Source organism: Cetorhinus maximus, chromosome 8 (genome assembly GCF_964194155.1).
Source record: "Cetorhinus maximus chromosome 8, sCetMax3.hap1.1, whole genome shotgun sequence".
NCBI lineage: Eukaryota > Metazoa > Chordata > Chondrichthyes > Lamniformes > Cetorhinidae > Cetorhinus > Cetorhinus maximus.
The window spans coordinates 51,966,604-51,982,611 of record NC_135886.1 but is presented as its reverse complement, the minus strand read 5'-3'; the positions used below and the strand labels follow the sequence as shown (position 1 = coordinate 51,982,611).

The 16,008-nt window shown below is 45.6% G+C and overlaps 1 protein-coding gene across 1 annotated transcript in view; it reads left to right on the top strand.

Annotated features, from left to right (window-relative positions):
* The window catches only part of slc5a8l (solute carrier family 5 member 8, like), a 95,726-nt gene that overhangs the window by 13,937 nt on the left and 65,781 nt on the right, over positions 1-16,008 (top strand). The gene's annotated exons all lie outside the window — the stretch shown is intronic.

Sequence of the window (16,008 nt, the reverse complement as noted above, 5' to 3'; positions counted from 1 at the left end):
AACACTTGATATTTATGTACTTAGGAGAGCGATGGCCACTTGAATGAGGAACTGGGGAGCTTCCAGTACTTGTTTAACTGCATTCCAGTATTAGTTACATTCCTCAGTTAGGAGAGGCAAAGTGGATGGGGAGTTGAGGGGAAGGGAATGATGAAACTGAATTCTAATCAGCTTAAGCCTCTGTTTATTCATGAATCCACGACGCCAATTTACAGTAAAGAGTATTAACTCTACTGAACATTAAAATGTATCCAATTCATGACAATAACTACATTGTTATAGAACATTTTATGTGCAGTATAAATTCCAGGGCATTTCAGGAAGCTGTATCAAACAAGATTGAACACAGGCAACAGAAGGAGCTCTTAGGACATGTGACCAAAGCTTGGTCAAAGAAACAGGTTTCAAGGAGCAATTTAAAGGAAGAGAGTGAGGCGGAGAGGTGTAGGGAGGGAATTCCAGAGCCGAAGACATGCCTGCCAAAAGTGGAGCAATTAAAATTGGGGATGCATTAGAGGCTATAATTGGAGGAACACAGAGATCTCAGAGGGATACAGGGCTGGAGCAGATTACAGAGATAGGGAGACAGATGAGCTGAAGCAGAGGGTGACAAGTGGCACTGTAGAGATAGAACTATGCAGTCTTGGTAATGGAGAGGACATGGGGCTAGAATCTTGATTCAGGGTTAAATAAGAATGCCAAAAATGCAAACTATCTGGTTCCGCCTTAGGCAGTTTCCAAGGAGAGGAAAGGAGTTTATGGTGAGGGAACAGAGTTTGTTGGGAAGACCCAAGACAATAGATTCTAAATATTTAATTTCGGGACATTTTGGCTCATCCAATACTGGATCCTGGAGACGCAGTATAAAAAATTAGAGAAAATGGAGGGGCTCCATTACTGTACTCAGTCCATTACTACACCCAATCCATTACTGCACCCAAGCCATTACTACACCCAATCCATCACTGCACTCAGTTCATTTCTACACCCAATCCATTACTGTACTCACTCCATTACAGCACCCAATCCATTACTGCACCCAATCCATTACTGTACTCAATCCATTACTGCACCCAATCCATTACTGCACTCAATCTATTACTGCACCTAATCCATTACTGCACCCAATCCATTACTGTACTCAATCCATTACTACACCTGATACATTACTGCACCCAATCCATTACTGCACTCAATCTGTTACTGCACTCAATCCATTCCTACATCCAATCCACTTCTGCACCCAATCTATTCCTGTACTCAATCCATTACTGCACCCAGTCCATTACACACCCAATCCATTACTGTACTTAATCCATTACTGTACTCAATCCATTACTGCACTCAATACATTACTGTACACATCCATTACTGCACCCAATCTATTACTATACTTAATCCATTACTACGCCCTATCCATTACTGTATGCAATCCAGCACTGCACCCAATCAATTACTGTACTCAATCCATTACTGTACATAATCAGTTACTGTATCCATTTCCCCTCAAAGCACCTTACTATGTAAGTCAGGAGATGCAATGTCTGTCCTTTTACATCCTCTTTCCTCATCATCCAAGGCCTCAAACACTCCTTCCGGGTAAAACAGCAATTTACATATATTTCTCTCAATTTAGTATACTGTGGGCTTGTCCAACTCATGGACTACAGGCTACAACCCAACCTCCCAAGCCTTTATATCCAACCCGTGAAGCCAGTATTCAAATTACGGGTAAATTCAATGAAAAATTCTGCAAGGAGCCACTCCTCTAATCACAGACCATTTCTCTCCTGCATTTTCTGCTGATAATCAGCAGCAAATTTGGAAGAGAAACAGTCTCTGATTGGAGGAACAGCAAGCAGTGGGAGGATGAGTGGCTTTTCTTTGTTTCCACAGCGTGTGGTCTTTCTGCATTTGGCCATGATCTCTGTCTCGCCCTCCCACGCAAGCGTCAGTCCCCTAAAGCAGCACAGGGTTCAAAATGGCGGAGTAGGCTGAGAGGCCACGAGGAACAGTAGGGTCACAGCAACAGCGCCAGCCCAGCACCCAGCGCCACCATCCCCCGAACCCCCGCATCCTCCCCCACACCTGCCTGGGGCAGCTGGAGTTCCAAACAGGGTGGATTGGTGACTCTGGTGAACCTCCTGCAGCCAGAGTTGGGGTAGAGGACATCGCGGTGGCCTTCCACTGCATCCAGCAGGTGCCCCACAGAGGCATCACTAAATTTGAGGGCTGCTGTCTTCTTTGATTTTGGACCACCTGTCACCTGCAGCAGTCCTGGTCTGAAGGCATGAAGTAGGCTATACGCTGGTGCACTTTAAATATGGCACCTGGAGTGAGGAAGCCCTGAGATCATGGCGTGGCGGGCATATCTGAGCCCGCCTGTCAGCGATCCGGAGTGTATCCTGTGAATGCATTATTAATAAGAATGAGACGATATGGCACAAAAACCCGCCATTGTGGCCAGCGGGTAAAACACCCGCTACCACACTGAGCACAAATCTGGGACGATTCCACCCTTTGTGCCTGCCTTCACTGTAGAAGACATGAGTTACATACCAGAAATAGAAGGTAACCCAGGGACTAAAAAGAGTGAGGAAATTAATGTTAACGAAGAGAGAGTATTGAAGAAACTTAAGGGACTGAAATCCAACAAATCCTCAGAACCTGTTGGCCTACAGATAGTGGATAATTTGTGAGGGGGACACAGAGAGGCTGCAGAGAGATATAAAGGCAGTTAACTAAGCAGACGACAAGATAGCAGATGGAAAATAACGTGGGGAAATGTGCAGTTATTCACTTTGGTCGTAAGAATAGGAAAGCAGAGTATTTTTAAAAAGGTGTTAAACTTGTAAATGTTGATGTTTAGAGGGACTTGGGTGTGCTCATACAAGGAACTCAGAAAGTTAGCATGCAGGTACAACAAGCAATTATGAAAGCAAATGGCATGTTACAAGGGGTTTGGATTCTTGCTACAAAGGAGCTTGGCAATAATTGTACAGGGTTTTGGTAATACCACAGTGGGAATACTGTGTGCAATTTTGATCTTCATATTTAAGGAAGGAAATACTCACATTCAATGCAGTACAGTGAAGGTTCACTAGGTTGGTTCCTGGGATGAGAGGGTTATCTTATGATGAGTGGCTGAGTAAATTGAGCCTATATTCTCTGGAGTTTAGAAAATTGAGAGGTGATCTCATTGAAACATAGAAGATTCTGAAGGGGATTGACAAGGTAGACACTGAGAGGTTGTTTCCCCTGGCTGGAGCGTCTAGAGCAGGGGTGCACAGCCTCAGGATAAGGGGCCAATCATTTCAGACTGAGTTGAGAAGAAATTTCTTCACTCAAAGGGTTGTGGATCTTTGAAGTTTTCTAACACAGAGGGTTGTGGATGCTCCTTTGGTGAATACATTTAAGGTTGGGATAGAAAGATTCTTTACTCTCAGTATCAAGGGATATGGGGAGAGGGTGGGAAAGTGGAGTTAAAGTCTGAGATCAATCATGATCAGACATGACAGCCCAACAAGAGCTTCTACAGGTATATAAAAAGAAAGAGAGTGGCTAAAGTGAGCGTGAGACCCTTGGAGGATGCGACTGGAGAATTGATAACGGGGAATAGGGAAATGGCAGATAATATAAACCAATATTTTGCATCGGTTTTCACGGTGGAGGACACTATAAACATCCCAAAGATACCAGATAAGCAAGGACCTAATGGGAGGAAAGATCTTGTAACAGTTTCTATCATGAAGGACAAAGTATTTGACAAACTAATGGGACTAAAGGTAGATAAGTCGCCAGGACCTGATGGCCTGCATCCAAGGCTTTTGAAGGAAGTGGCTGCAGAGAGAGTGGAGGCATTGGTCGAAATATTCCAGAACTCACTGGATTCCGGGTGGGTCCCAGCGAATTGGAAAACCGCTAATGTGATGCTCCTGTTCAAGAAGGGGGGAAACAAAAAGCAGGAAACTATAGGTCAGGCAACCTAACATCTGTCATAGGGAAAATGCTAAAGTCCATTATTAAGGAAGAAATAGCAGGACATTTAGAAATGCTTAACGCAATCAAACAGAGTTAACATGGTTTTGTGAAAGGGAAATCATGTTAGACAAATTTGCTAGAGTTCCTTGAGGATACAATAAGCAGAGTTGATAAAGGGGAACCGGTAGATGCAGTGTATTTGGATCTCCAGAAGGCAGTTGATAAGGTGCCACATAAAAGTTTATTGCACAAGATAGGAGCGCATGGTATTGGGGGTAATGTATTAGTATAGATTAAGGATTGGTTAACACATAGAAGACAGAGAGTCATGATTAATATGTCTTTTTCAGGTGGGAAAGACGTAACCAGTGGAGTGCCACAAGGATCAGTCCTAGGGCCTCGATTATTTACTATCTATATGAATGACTTGGAGGTGGGGGTAATGTATCCAAATATCCTGACGATACCAAAATCGCTGGGAGGGCATGTTGGGATGAGGACGTAAGGGACCTGCAAAGGGATATAGACAGGTTGAGTGAGTGGGCAAAAAATTGGTGGATGAAGTTCAATGTAGGAAAGTTTGAGGTCATGCACTTTGGTAGGAAGAATCAAAAGGCAGACTATTATTTAAATGGAGAGAGACTCCAAAAAAGTGCAGCACAGAGGGATCCAGGTGTTCTTGTGCATGAAACACAAAAAATTAGCATGCAGGTGCAGCAAATAATTAAGAAGGTAAATGGAACTTTGCCCTATATTGCTACAGGGTTAGAGTTTAAAAATAAGGATGTCTTGATACAACTGTACAGGGTGTTGATGAGGCCGCACCTGGAGTACTGTGTACTGTTTTGGTCCCCATGTTTAAGGATGGATATACTGTCATTGGAGGTAGTTCAAAAGAGATTCACTAGGCTGATTCCTGGGATGAAGGGGTTGACTAATCAAGAACGGCTAAACAGGTTAGGACTTTATTCATGAGAGTTTAGAAGAATAAGGGCTGATCTTATTGAAACGTACGAGATTCCGAGGGGGCTTGACAGGGTAGATGTTGAGAAGATGTTTTCACTAGTGATGGTGTCTCAAACTAGGGGCATAGTTACAGAATAAGGGGACACTCATTTAAAACTGAGATGCGAAGGAATTTCTTCTCTCAGAGGGTAACGAATGTCTGAATTTCTCTACCCCAGAGAGTTGTGGAGGCTAGATCACTGAAAGTATTTAAAGAGGAGGTAGATAGATTTTTGAAATATCGGGGAGTTGAGGGCTATAAGGAGCTGGCATGAAAGAGGATTTGAGGCCTGGGGCAGATCAGCCATAATCTTATTGAATGGCGGGGCAGGCTTGAGGGGCTGAATGGCCTACTATTTCTTATGTTCTTATATACTCTACTCGTGCTCCTATTTCTTATTTTCTTGTGTTCTTATGGAAACTGTTCACTATTCTGCTACTCACACCTCCTCTGGAGGCATCTTTTGCCTCTTTGTTTCTCCCATTACAACTCCCTTTGGATATTTTCTTTCAGCTCTTTTGTCATTTAATGTCTCCTGTCTTCTATCCTAAAAAGACCAATTCCCTTTTGTTCTTTTTCCGTTCTCCTCCATTTGGCCTACTTAATACCAATTACATTTCTAACTTTTACCAGTTTTGATGAAGGGTCAGTGACATGAAACGTTAACTCAGGGCAGGATTTTCCGATCGGTGAGCGGGGGCAGGCCCCGCTTGCCGACGCTTAAAATGATGCGGGATGACATCAGGTGAAACTCCCGATGTCACCCCACGTCATTTCCATTTTCAGGTCGGCGGGGGCGCAGCCGAGTCAGCTGCGTGCCCGCCAACCTATTAAGGCCATTGAGAAACTAATTAAAATCATTAATGGACCTGCCCATCCAACCTTAAGGTTGGTGGGCAGGCTGGGAGCCCTGGCGGGCTTCAGAAAAAGCATTAAACCTCATCCACGGGCGGGATGAGGTTTCATGAGGGTATTTAAATTTTTAATAAAGGTGTCAGTTAAAGTTATGGGCATGTCCCTACTCATGTGACAGTGTCACATGAGGGGACATGTCAGGGAAATTTTTCTATCATTAGTATTGCAAATTTTAATTTGGAGCCGATCTCCCTGAGGCAGCACTTAGCCTCAGGGAGATCAGTGCGCTCTAACACGTGCATGCGCGAAAAAACGCACTCCCGGCTCAGGGAATCCCCCTGCACCCGCACAGGGAGCATATGGCACTTCCTGGCAGACATCACGCTGGGCAGGCCTTAATTGGCCTGCCCACGTAAAATGGCGGCGTGCCCCTGATCGGGGGGGTGCTGATCGGAGGCGCGCCCGCCCGTGCCTGCTCCCGCACTTGCACCCCCAACAGGGAGATACTTTTTCCCTCAGTTTCTCTCTACACAGACACTGCCAGATCTGCTGAGTATTTCCAGCATTTTCTGCTTTTATTTCAGATTTCCAGCATCCGCAGTATTTTGCTTTTGTATTACTGTACCTAATACATTACTGTCTCAATCCATTACTGTATCTATCCATTACTGTACTCAATTCATTACCATACCGAATCTGTGACTACCCGATTCATTACTGTACCCGATCCATTACTGTACTCAATCCACTACTGTATTCAATCCATTATATAAACTATATAGACTACATCCAGTCTATTGCTGTACTCAATCTGTTACTGTACCCAATCCATTACTGTACCTAATCCATTACTATACACAAACCTCAACCGTCCCCGAACAATTACTGTATCCAATCCATTTCTTTACCCTCTCTATTGCTGTATCAATCCATTACTGTATCTAATCCATTACTGTACACAAACCTCAACTGTACCCAGTCATTACTGTACCCAATCCATTCCTGTAACCAATCCGTTATTGTGCTCAATCTATTACTGCACCTTACTGTAAACAACCTATTACTATACTCAATCCATTACTGTACCCAATCATTACTATACCCAATCCATTAGTGTACTAAATTCATTACAGTAAATGATTACTGTCCTAATCCATTCCTGTACCAAATTCCCAACTGTACACTATCACTGTACACAATCCATTCTTACACCCAATCAATTACTGTACACAAACCTCAACTGTACCCAATTCATCACTGTACCGGTCCAATCTTGTAACCAGCGCAATACTGTACTCAATCCATTACTGTATCCAATCCATTACTGTACTCAATCCATTAGTGTACCCAAACCTTAACTGCATTCAATCTACTACTGTAATCAATCCAGTAATGTACTTAATTTGTTACTATATTCAATTCATTACTGTACCCAATCAATTACTTTACTCAGTTCATTGTTGTACCCGATCCATAACTTCACCCAAACCTCAACTGTACCCAATGCATTACTATACCCAATCCATTACTATACCCAATTACCGTACCCCATCCCCAACTGTACCCAATCCATTATCATACCCAATCCATTATCATACCCAATTACCGTACCCCAACCCCAACTGTACACAATCCATTACTTACTCAATCTATCACAGTACCCAATCCATTGCTGTTCCCAATTCATTAATTTTCTCAATGCTTTACTTTACTCAACCCCCAGCAAGTTTTTTTGGTTTTGTATATTTCTGTGATGAATTCAGACATGCTGCTCCATTTTTCAAGACCCATTGAGAAATATTTCTCAAAAGCTAACCAAGACAAAACAAAATTTTCAATGTCTCTTCAACTTAAAAAGAGCAGCCAAACCCACAAGTTGATTATACCTGAATTTAATGACTTGGCTCATGTTTTGGATACCTGCTTCAGACACATCAATTTCTCTTTGGCTATTGCATATTAAAGTCAGCTGACATTGTCTATTGGTGAACCTGTTTTTATCCCTACAAGAATGATTGCACATCGAAAGTATTTCTTTGATTGTAAAGTGCTTTGTGACATCCTGACTTTATGAAAGATTCTATAAAAAAGCAAGTTTCTTGTTTTTAACCCCTGCTGGTACAAACAGAAAAAAGCCAATTCCATGTGTAGGAAGTTGCAGAAGGCCTAGGACCAAGAAGTCAATTAGACACACAGACTAGGGCATAATGCGCAAATTAATTGAGGCTAATTCACTAAAGGCAACTGTATCATATAGAGACGAATAAAACAGTAACAGTCACAACTGTCCAGCTTATGTAATCACTTCAGCTCTTGCCACACAAATCTCCTCGAACTGAACCATTTCTTCCCCTTTCTCCTTCCAAGTCAGGAGTCACTCCTGACTGACTTTAACTGCCTTTAAAGATTTCTTGAAGTTAGATTGTCTTGGCTCAGACGTCTTGAGAATTTTACAGTTTCTTAAAGCCGTACCCCGATAGCAGATGCAGAGCTCTCAAAACCTTGTGGCTCACATATCATTCCGCTCTTTGTTACACATGGGGCAGGATTGTCACCCCGGAGGGTGGGTGCATGCCTGACCCGCTCGAGCGTGAAATGACGCACGATGACGTCGGGTGAGCGTCCCAACGACAACACACAGTCGCGCAATAGTTTGGTTGGCGGTAACGTGCGGGAATCGGCAGCGCTCCTGCCAACAATTAGAAGGCCTATTAAGGCCATTAAAGTATTAATACTTTCATAAAATAATAATAAGTTTTTCACTGCCTGTCCAACCTTATGGCTGGCGGAAAAGCGAAAAGGCCAAGCAGCCTTTGTATTATTTTGGAAACCTCATCCACAGGCAAGGTGAAGTTTCCAGCATCAAATAAAATTTTTAAAATTTAATTTATAATACGTCCCTACTCATGTGACAGGATCACATGAGGGGACATGTTTTATAACATTTTAAAAATATTTATTTCCAATTTTTTAAATTCTTCATCTCCCTGAGGCAGCTCTGTGCCTCAGGGAGATTTTCAAGCGCTCACTCGCGTGCCTGCGTTAAGTGCCCCACACGGCCTCCTTCCCCACCCCTCCCCCCCACCCCCCCCCCCACCCCTTCCCCCTCCTGCACAGGCAGCACCGAGCACAGCCGCTCGAGTTTCACGCTGGATGGGCCTTAATTGGCCCGTCAACATGAAATCGCAGTCCGGCCCCGATCACAGATGGCTACCTGACCACTCCTGCCAAGCCTGCCCGACAAGGGCTAAATTCTGCCCATAGATGTCAGTGAGCTGTGTATTTAAATAAAAACAAAAAGCTAAAAGCTACTGCGGATGCTGGAAATCCAAAACAAAACAAAAACAGAATTACCTGGAAAAACTCAGCAAGTCTGGCAGCATCGGCGGAGAAGAAATCAGTTAACGTTTCGAGCCTTCATGGCCCTTCGGCAGAAGGCCATGAAGGCTCGAAACGTTAACTGATTTCTTCTCCGCCGATGCTGCCAGACTTGCTGAGTTTTTCCAGGTAATTCTGTTTTAGCTGTGTATTTAAGATGAGCAGAACAGAAAACGGTAACATATTGGTTATGAGAAAGGGCTTTTGCAAAACAACTGTGCGCTTCAGCTCAGGAGTACTAAGCTATTTCACCGCATACTCCCAGCCACATGCTATTTCACAGGACAGAACAGTGCATTTAGAGCAACCCAGTTGTGAGGGGAAGTGCGTCGACAACCTGTGGGTCAGCACCAAGCCGGTTACATCGCATTGTCTTCCATTAAAAGTCTATAGCATCCCAGTTCTAGGTTGGCAATGATATTTTCTGTGGCAGAAGGGATCACCACAGCCCTCAATCTTTCTGCATCAGCCTCCTTTCAAGCCAGAATAGGGGTCAATTGCAGAAACTGCCAAGATGGGGCCCACACATTTATCAGACAGGTGAATGATTCCGAGCTCAGCAAGGTAATTTTCCTTTTCCACTGAATAACAATATGGTTGCTCAGTGCCACCACACCACTACATTTCTCAAAGAGGATATCCACCAAGGCAATACTTACTTGCTTCTGATAAAAGCAAAAAACTGCGGATGCTGGAAATGCATGAAAAACAAAAATAAAAATACCTGGAAAAACTCAGCAGGTCTGGCAGCATCTGCGGAGAGGAACACAGTTAACGTTTCGAGTCCGTATGACTTCAACAGAACTAAGTAAAAATAGAAGACCGGTGAAATGTAAGCTGGTTTAAGGGGGGGTGGGACAAGTAGAGCTGGATAGAGGGCCAGTGATAGGTGGAGATAGCCAAAAGATGTCATACACAAAAGGACAAAGAGGTGTTGAAGGTGGTGATATTATCTAAGGAATGTGCTAATTAAGGGTAGAAAGCAGGACAAGCAAGGTACAGATAGCCCTAGTGGGGGTGGGGTGGGGTGAAGGAATCGAAAAAGGCTAAAAGGTACAGATAAAACAATGGATGGAAATACATTTAAAAATAATGGAAATAGGTGGGGAAAGAAAAATCTATATAAATTATTGGAAAAAAAAGAGGGGGATCGGAAAGGGGGTGGGGATGGAGGAGAGAGTTCATGATCTAAAATTGTTGAACTCAATATTCAGTCCGGAAGGCTGTAAAGTGCCTAGTCGGAAGATGAGGTGCTGTTCCTCTAGTTTGTGTTGAGCTTCACTGGAACAATGCAGCAAATCAAGGATGGACATGTGGGCATGAGAGCAGGGTGGAGCGTTGAAATGGCAAGCGACAGGGAAGTCTGGGTAATGCTTGCAGACAGACCGAAGGTGTTCTGCAAAGCAGTCACCCAGTCCGCGTTTGGTCTCTCCAATGTAGAGGAAACCGCATTGGGAGCAACGAATGCAGTAGACTAAATTGAGGGAAGTGCAAGTGAAGTGCTGCTTCACTTGAAAGGAGTGTTTGGGCCCTTGGAGGTTGAGGAGAGGGGAAGTAAAGGGGCAGGTGTTGCACCTTCTGCGGTTGCATGGGAAGGTGCCGTGGGAGGGAGTTGAGGTGTAGGGGGTGATGGAGGAGTGGACCAGGGTGTCCCGGAGGGAACGATCCCTGCGGAATGCCGCCAGGGGGGTGAAGGGAAGATGTGTTTGGTGGTGGCATCATGCTGGAGTTGGCGGAAATGGCAGAGGATGATCCTTTGAATGCGGAGGTTGGTGGGGTGATAAGTGAGGACAAGGGGGACCCTATCATGTTTCTGGGAGGGAGAGGAAGGTGTGAGGGCGGATGCGCGGGAGATGGGCCGGACACGGTTGAGGGCCTTGTCAATCACCGTGGGTGGAAAACCTCGGTTAAGGAAGAAGGAAGACATGTCAGAGGAACTGTTTTTGAAAGTGGCATCATCAGAACAGATGCGACGGAGGCGAAGGAACTGAGAGAATGGGATGGAGTCCTTACAGGAAGCGGGCTGTGAGGAGCTGTAGTCGAGGTAGCTGTGGGAGTCGGTAGGCTTGTAATGGACATTGGTGGACGGTCTATCACCAGAAATTGAGACAGAGAGGTCAGGGAAGGAAAGGGAAGTGTCAGAGATGGACTATGTGAAAATGATGGAGGTGTGGAAATTGAAAGCAAAATTAATAAATTTTTCCAGGACCAGATGAGACCATGAAGCAGCACCGAAGTAATCATCGATGTACCGGAGAAAGAGTTGTGGGAGGGGGCTGGAGTAGGACTGGAACAAGGAATGTTCCACATACCCCATAAAGTGACAGGCATAGTTGGGGCCCATGTGGGTATCCATAGCCACACCTTTTATTTGGAGGAAGTGAGAGGAGTTTAAGGAGAAATTGTTCAGTGTGAGAACAAGTTCAGCCAGATGGAGGAGAGTAGTGGTGGATGGGGATTGTTCGGGCCTCTGTTCGAGGAAGAAGCGGAGAGCCATCAGACCATCCCGGAGGGGGATGGAGGTGTAGAGGGATTGGACGTCCATGGTGAAGAGGAGGTGGTTGGGGCCAAGGAACTGGAAATTGTTGATATGATGTAGGGTGTCAGAGGAATCACGGATGTAGGTGGGAAGGGACTGGACAAGGGGGGAGAGAATGGAGTCAAGATAGCAAGAAATGAGTTCCGTGGGGCAGGAACAGGCTGACACGATCAGTCTGCCGGGATAGTCCTGTTTGTGGATTTTGGGTAGGAGGTAGAAGCGGGCAGTCCGAGGTTGGGAGACTATCAGGTTGGAAGCTGTGGAAGGAAGATCTCCAGAGGAGATTAGGTCAGTAACAGTCCTGGAAACAATGGCTTGATGTTCAGTGGTGGGGTCATAGTCCAGGGGGAGGTAGGAGGAAGTGTCTGCGAGTTGACGCTCAGCCTCTGCGAGGTAGAGGTCAGTGCGCCAGACAACAACAGCACCACCCTTGTCAGTGAGTTTGATGACAATGTCAGGGTTGGACCTGAGAGAATGGAGTGCAGCAAGTTCAGAGAGAGACAGGTTAGAGTGGGTGAGAGGAGCAGAGAAATTGAGACGGTTAATGTCACACCGACAATTCTCAATGAAAAGATCAAGAGAAGGTAAGAATCCAGAGGGAGGGGTCCAAGTGGAGGGAGAATATTGGAGGTGGATAAAAGGATCTGTTGAACGGGGAGAGGACTCCTGCCCAAAGAAGTGAGCACGGAGACGAAAACGGCGGAAGAAGAGTTCAGCATCGTGCCGAGCCCGAAATTCATTGAGATGAGGGTGTAAGGTGTAAACTAAGTCCTTTGCTGAGCACTGAACGTTCAGCATCGGAGAGGGGAAGGTCAGGGGGTATGGTGAATACACGGCCGGGGCTGGGATTGAAAGACGGGATAGGGACAGAGGGACAGGCAGGGGTGGAGGGTCCTGGATGGGTGTTGGTGTCGATGAGTTGTTGGAGCTTGCGTTGCTTTGCACCTGAAAGACAGAGACAAAGTTTCTTGTTGAGGCGTCGGATGAGACGAAGAATAAAATGAAACTGGGGGCATGCGCAGCTTAGAAAAAGGGTGCGGCGGTGCTGCTGGAGGGAGAGGTCGAGTGTGTTCATATGGCGGCGCATGGCACTGATTGTGGATCTCAGAATGCGACGAGAACAGCAGTCCGAGGAGTGTTGTGTGTCCCGGAGATACCTGTAATCCTTGGTGGGTTCGAAACATGAGGGATGGAACTTCAGTTGAAATCCACGTGGGGTAAGTCAGAGACGGAGACAGTCACTGAGGAAGGAAATATGGCTGTGAAAGCGGGTTTTAGTAAACACCTTGTCAAACACCAGGGGAGAAATAGAAAGCAATGAAGGTGAACAAGGCAAAAGAGAGATACGGAAATCCTGTCGGAGAGAAAAGCAATACTTCTTCAAGGTAGGCATTCCTTGAATAGAAGTGGTAGTCAATTAAACACTAAGATAAAAGCAAAATACTGCGGATGCTGGAAATCCAAAACAAAAATAAAAATACCTGGAAAAACTCAGCAAGTCTGGCAGCATCTGCGGAGAGGAACACAGTTAACATTTCGAGTCCGTATGACTCTTCAACAGAACTAAGTAAAAATAGAAGACCGGTGAAATATAAGCTGGTTTAAGGGGGGGTGGGACAAGTAGAGCTGGATAGAGGGCCAGTGATAGGTAGAGATAGCCAAAAGATGTCATACACAAAAGGACAAAGAGGTGTTGAAGGTGGTGATATTATCTAAGGAATGTGCTAATTAAGGGTAGAAAGCAGGACAAGCAAGGTACAGATAGCCCTCGTTGGGGTGGAGTGGGGTGAAGGAATTGAAAAAGGCTAAAAGGTAGAGATAAAACAATGGATGGAAATACATTTAAAAATAATGGAAATAGGTGGGGAAAGAAAAATCTATATAAATTATTGGAAAAAAAAGAGGGGGATCGGAAAGGGGGTGGGGATGGAGGAGAGAGTTCATGATCTAAAATTGTTGAACTCAATATTCAGTCCGGAAGGCTGTAAAGTACCTAGTCGGAAGATGAGGTGCTGCTTTACTTGAAAGGAGTGTTTGGGCCCTAAATTGGAGAGACCAAACTCGCAGAGGCTAAGCGTCAACTCGCAGACACTTCCTCCTACCTCCTCCTGGACCACGACCCCACCACTGAACATCAAGCCATTGTTTCCAGGACTGTTACTGACCTCATCTCCTCTGGAGATCTTCCTTCCACAGCTTCCAACCTGATAGTCTCCCAACCTCGGACTGCCCGCTTCTACCTCCTACCCAGAATCCACAAAAGGACTATCCCGGCAGACCGATCGTGTCAGCCTGTTCCTGCCCCACGGAACTCATTTCTTGCTATCTTGACTCCATTCTCTCTTCCCTTGTCCAGTCCCTTCCCACCTACATCCGTGATTCCTCTGACACCCTACATCATATCAACAATTTCCAGTTCCCTGGCCCCAACCGCCACCTCTTCACCATGGACGTCCAATCCCTCTACACCTCCATCCCCCGCCGGGATGGTCTGATGGCTCTCCGCTTCTTCCTCGAACAGAGGCCCAATCAATCCACATCCACCACTACTCTCCTCCATCTGGCTGAACTTGTTCTCACACTGAACAATTTCTCCTTAAACTCCTCTCACTTCTGAACAATTTCTCCTTAAACTCCTCTCACTTCCTCCAAATAAAAGGTGTGGCTATGGGTACCCACATGGGCCCCAACTATGCCTGTCTCTTTATGGGGTATGTGGAACATTCCTTGTTCCAGTCCTACTCCGGCCCCCTCCCACAACTCTTTCTCCAGTACATCGACGATTACTTTGGTGCTGCTTCATGCTCTTGTCTGGACCTGGAAAAAGTTATTAATTTTCCTTCCAATTTCTACCCCTCCATCATTTTCACAAGGTCTATCTCTGACACTTCCCTTCCCTTCCTTGACCTCGCTGTCTCAACTTCTGGTGATAGACCGTCCACCAATATCCATTACAAGCCTACCGACTCCCACAGCTACCTCGACTATAGCTCCTCACAGCCCGCTTCCTGTAAGGACTCCATCCCATTCTCTCAGTTCCTTCGCCTCCGTCGCATCTGTTCTGATGATGCCACTTTCAAAAATAGTTCCTGTGACATGTCTTCCTTCTTCCTTAACCGAGGTTTTCCACCCACGGTGGTTGACAGGGCCCTCAACCATGTCTGGCCCATCTCCCACGCATCCGCCCTCACACCTTCCTCTCCCTCCCAGAAACATGATAGGGTCCCCCTTGTCCTCACTTATCACCCCACCAGCCTCCACATTCAAAGGATCATCCTCCGTCATTTCCGCCAACTCCAGCATGATGCCACCATCAAACACATCTTCCCTTCACCCCCCCGGCGGCATTCCGCAGGGATCGTTCCCTCCGTGACACCCTGGTCCACTCCTCCATCACCTCCTACACCTCAACTCCCTCCCACGGCACCTTCCCATGCAACCGCAGAAGGTGCAACACCTGCCCCTTTACTTCCCCTCTCCTCACCGTCCAAGGGCCCAAACACTCCTTTCAAGTGAAGCAGCACTTCACTTGCACTTCCCTCAATTTAGTCTACTGCATTCGTTGTTCCCAATGCGGTTTCCTCTACATTGAAGAGACCAAACGCAGACTGGGTGACCGCTTTGCAGAACACCTTCGGTCTGTCTGCAAGCATTACCCAGACTTCCCTGTTGCTTGCCATTTCAACGCTCCACCCTGCTCTCATGCCCACATGTCCATCCTTGATTTGCTGCATTGTTCCAGTGAAGCTCAACGCAAACTGGAGGAACAGCACCTTATCTTCCAACTAGGCACTTTACAGCCTTCCGGACTGAATATTGAGTTCAACAATTTTAGATCATGAACTCTCTCCTCCATCCCCACCCCCTTTCCGATCCCCCCCTTTTTTTTTCCAATAATTTATATAGGTTTTTCTTTTCCCACCTATTTCCATTATTTTTAAATGTATTTCCAACCATTGTTTTATCTCTACCTTTTAGCCTTTTTTGATTCCTTCACCCCACCCCACCCCCACTAGGGCTATCTGTACCTTGCTTGTCCTACTTTTTACCCTTAATTAGCACATTCCTTAAGTAATATCACCACCTTCAACACCTCTTTATCCTTTTGTCTATGACATCTTTTGGCTATCTCCACCTATCACTGGCCCTCTATCCTGCTCTACTTGTCCCACCCCCGCCCCCCCCTTAAACCAGCTTATATTTCACCGGTCTTCTATTTTTACTTAGTTCTGTTGAAGAGTCATACAGA